Below are 5187 nucleotides of genomic sequence, written 5' to 3' on the forward strand. Positions count from 1 at the left end.
GCCACCGAGAGGGAGCCGCCATGTTGCCGGTGGGTTCTGGCGCCAGTAGCTGGTACTGCCTAGATGTCTATAGGGAAGGGGGCCCTCTTTTAGGAACACTACCTGGATTGAGTAGCTCTTTCCACTATTCAGTCGTTTTTCCTTTCCGCGTCTACTAATGGACGTCCGTATACTGTGTGCCTTATGCTGGGAAGGAAAGCATTCCCTTCGTTATGCCTCCAACATTACCTCTGACAGGTAATTTTTGCCTATTAGGGGCAGGGGAAGCCCAGTCAGGCTTATATCTGATTTGGCCTAAACTTTATGTAAAACTGGAACAGCCTGATTTATGATCTGTCAAGTACACGTTGTACATTTGTTCTAACCACTGCGATTAAAGAATGCTCACTTTCTGATAGGGAGAAATGCCTCCCTTTTGTGGTTAAGCAAACCTGCTTTCTCTAGTAATTATTAACTTACAGGAGTTTCCCATATTTTTCTACTTAGAATCCCCTAGTGGGGATTAACTACTTAATCACCTATTTTGTTTCTTCATTCTGTCCCTTATTATTCCTGTGACACCAATGCCAGTATTCCTTGGAGGATAAGGTTCCTATCCCACATGCCAAGGTCATGCTCACTCACTGTGTCTGCTAATTTGTAACTACACATCACTGTTGAAACCTTGAAGGACGTACCTTTGCCGTGTTTGATGTATTAATACGTTCTTTGTTCTGATGCTATATCAGTTCAGTTCAGTTCAGTGGCTCAGTGTGTCCGACTCTTTGCGACCCCATGAATTGCAGCACACCAGGCCTCCCTGTCCATCACCAACTCCCGGAGTTCACCCAAACTCATGTCCATCGAGTCAGTGATGCCATCCAGCCATCTCATCCTCTCTCATCCCCTTCTCCTCCTGCCCCCAATCCCTCCCAGCATCAGAGTCTTTTCCAATGAGTCAACTCTTCTCATGAGGTGGCCAAAGTACTGGAGTTTCAGCTTTAGCATCAGTCCCAAAAGAACACCCAGGACTGATCTCCTTTAGAATGGACTGGTTGGATCTCCTTGCAGTCCAAGGAACTGTCAAGAGTCTTCTCCAACACCACAGTTCAAAAGCATCAATTCTTTAGCGCTCAGCTTTCTTCACAGTCCAACTCTCACATCCATACATGACCACTGGAAAAACCATAGCCTTGACTAGACGGACCTTTGTTGGCAAAGTAATGTCTCTGCTTTTGAATATGCTATCTAGGTTGGTCATAACTTTCCTTCCAAGGGGTAAGGGTCTTTTAATTTCATGGCTGCAGTCACCATCTGCAGTGATTTTGGAGCCCAGAAAAATAAAGTCTGACCCTGTTTCCACTGTTTCCCCATCTATTTCCCATGAAGTAATGAGACCAGATGGCATGATCTTTGTTTTCTGAATGTTGAGCTTTAAGCCAACTTTTTCACTCTCCACTTTCACTTTCATCAAGAGGCTTTTTAGTTCCTCTTCACTTTCTGTCATAAGGGTGGTGTCATCTGCATATCTGAGGTTACTGATATTTCTCCCAGCAATCTTGATTCCAACTTGCGCTTCTTCCATCCCAGCGTTTCTCATGATGTACTCTGCATATAAGTTAAATAAGCAGGGTGACAATATACAGACTTGACGTACTCCTTTTCGTATTTGGAACCACTCTGTTGTTCCATGTCCAGTTCTAACTGTTGCTTCCTGACCTGCATATAGGTTTCTCAAGAGGCATGTCAGATGGTCTGGTATTCCCATCTCTTTCAGAATTGTCCACAGTTTATTGTGATCCACACAGTCAAAGGCTTTGGCATAGTCAATAAAGCAGAAATAGATGTTTTTCTGGAACTCTTGGATTTTCCATGATCCAGTGCATGTTGGCAATTTGATCTCTGGTTCCTCTGCCTTTTCTAAATCCAGCTTGAACATCTGGAAGTTCATGGTTCACATATTGCTGAAGCCTGGCTTGGAGAATTTTGAGCATCACTTTACTAGCGTGTGAGATGAGTGCAATTGTGTGGTAGTTTGAGCATTCTTTGGCATTGCCTTTCTTTGGGATTGGAATGAAAACTGACCTTTTCCAGTCCTGTGGCCACTGCTGAGTTTTCCAAATTTGCTGGCATATTGAGTGCAGCACTTTCACAGCATCATCTTTCAGGATTTGAAATAGCTCAACTGGAATTCCATCACCTCCACTAGCTTTGTTCATAGTGATGCTTTCTAAGGCCCACTTGACTTCACATTCCAGGATGTCTGGCTCTTGAGTGATCACACCATCGTGATTATCTTGGTCGTGAAAATCTTTTTTATACAGTTCTTCTGTGATGCTATATAAAAAAACTGTTGAAAACTGTGCTTCTCTAGAGTGCTTTATTCCTTGGTGGAGGCTGTGCTCCTGGGCCAGTCCTCAGCTTGGTTCAAATGAAACTCTCTTCTATTCTTTAATATAGATTGTTTAGTGATTATCTGTGTTGATACCTCCCACCACTGTTAGCAGCTGTCACTCCTCCCAGCAGTGCCTTAGCCAGGCCTACCTGATGATTCTGCCTCTGGGCCTCTACAACAGCACTCATCCATTAGAATTAGGCAACAACTGAAGGCCATACATGACGGTGACCTGACCATTTCTGGTGAGAATGGCTGGACCAAAGTTGATTTTTAAATCAGCAACCACCAGCTTCATCAAGTCTTCCCTTGAGCAGACACAGTGGGTCTGTCATTTGGGTTATTTAGCAAATGAACACATCAAGAACTTTCTTGTCACAAGTAATAAATAATAAAGCAGAAGCATTTGTTTTTTGTTACTTGTGACAAGTAAGGAGACAAGGAGATAGTTCTCAAAGCACTGTGTCCCTGGGGGCGTTTTAAGTTAAGCATGACAGGAGGCATGATCATTATAATGAAGCAAAGTTGACTCTAGTTTGCCCAAAACTGCAAGTAAGTAGGCACTTGGTTACCTGCTCTCACTGTAGTATCTTGTTGACTGGAATACACTGTAACCTTTTAGGAACATCTAGTGGCTGCAACTTTCTGCAAAACAAAACTCACTTTGGTTTAAACCCATCCTATCCCTACTGCTCCCTAGCTAACACCCACCACCAGAGTGTCACTTCTTGGCGATATCCACTTGGGTTCTCTTGTTTCATATGTAGTCACTTTTCTCTCCCATAAATTTAAAGTTTTTAAAAAATTTATATTATGTATAACAAAAAATCCTCAGACTGGAGAGCCAGACGCTTCCTCAGGGTAATGCTTTAACCTAGGCAACTGTGAAAATCAAATAAGATACAAAGTATCAGTACAGCCCTTCCCCCCACCACACATATACACACTGAAAGGGGAGGTTGTGGTCATTATAAATGTCCTCATGTCCACATTCAAAGCCAGAATGACTTTATTCATTTCCAGTTTAAAAATAAGTTTAAGGGAATATAACTCAGATTTAAATTAAATATAATTGCATGCATGCGTGACAGAAGATGAGATAGTTGGATGGCATCACCAACTCAATGGACTTGAGTTTGGGTAAACTCTGGGAGTTGATGAACAGGGAGGCCTGGCGTGCTGTGGTTCACGGGGTCGCAAAGAGTCGGATACGACTGAGAGATTGAACTGAATGTTCAGTCACTTCAGTTGTGTCCGACTCTGTGATCCTATGGACTGTAGCCCACCACACTCCTCTGTCCATAGGACTCTCTAGGCAAGGATACTGGAGTGGATTGCCATACCCTCCAGGGGATCTTCCCAACCCAGGGATTAAACCTGTGTCTCCTGTGTTTCCTGCATTGCAGGCTGTTTCTTTACCCACTGAGTCACCTGCCGCTGCTGCTGCTGCTAAGTCACTTCAGTCGTGTCCAACTCTGTGCAATCCCATAGACAGCAGCCCACCAGGCTCCCCCATCCCTGGGATTCTCCAGGCAAGAACACTGGAGTGGGTTGCCATTTCCTTCTCCAATGCATGAAAGTGAAAAGTGAAAGTCAAGTCGCTCAGTCGTGTCCGACTCTTCTCGACCCCATGGACTGCAGCCTACCAGGCTCCTCCATCCATGGGATTTTTCCAGGCAAGAGAACTGGAGTGGGGTGCCATTGCCTTCTCCGTGAGTCACCTGAGAAGGCCTAAATTTAATTACTCAAGCTAAATTTAATTTAACATAATTGAATTTGGATTTATTCATGCAGGCAATTTGCTTTAAAATAATTTAATATTAATTTAATGTATGAAATTCAATGTCTTACATATGTAATTTCAACTTAATTTTAGTTCAATTTATTATATTACATTTTATTTAATATGGTTTAATTTTACATATTTAAATTTTAATTCAAATTCACCTTAAACTAAAATTTAATATCATTGAGTGAACTAAATTTATAGTCAATTCTATATTTTTGAAATATATTTTATTAAAATATTTAATTATAAATTAAATATTTATTTATTTAAATATGATTTAATTAATAAAAACAGTGAAAAAACAGAAATCACCCCCATGATGAATGAAAAAAGAGCCATCAGTACAGATCCAACAGATATTGAATAGAGAATATTATTCACACATCTATACCAACTTAATATATTTGACAACTTTTAGATAAAATGGACAAATTTCTTGTCTTTAGCAAGACAATTTACCAAACTAACAAATGAAGAAATAGAAAATATGAGTAGCCATATTGATATAAACTATTTGAATTTATGATTAAAGACCATTCCACCAAAAAAAAACTTCAAGTCCAGATTAGTTCACCAGCAAATTCTGTCAAATATTGAAGGTGTAAAAATAGTAATCCTAAATAAACTTTTTGAGAAAACAGAAGAGGAAGGAATACTCCCCAATTCCTTTTGGGAATCATTTCTCTGACACCAAACTAGAAAAAGACATTACAAAAAAAAATAATAGACAAATATACCCCATGAACATAAATGCTGCAAACTTTGAGAAATGGTCTCCAAGAGACCACCTTTATTTCTGAAATCATTGCAGGCTTTAAGGGTTCCCCAAGACCATGTTTACTTCTGACACCAACTGCAAATCTGGTGATCCTCAACTAATTTGCAAGAAGGACTTAGGAAACTCACTGAAAGTTATTACACCTATAGTTATCCAGGAAGAAGATACAGATTAAAATCAGTCATAGGATAGAGTCCAGGAGGGTTCCAAATGCAGAGCCTCCAGTTATCCTCTCCCTGAGGAATC

Source organism: Bos taurus, chromosome 24 (genome assembly GCF_002263795.3).
Source record: "Bos taurus isolate L1 Dominette 01449 registration number 42190680 breed Hereford chromosome 24, ARS-UCD2.0, whole genome shotgun sequence".
In the NCBI taxonomy this organism is placed as follows: Eukaryota; Metazoa; Chordata; class Mammalia; order Artiodactyla; family Bovidae; genus Bos; species Bos taurus.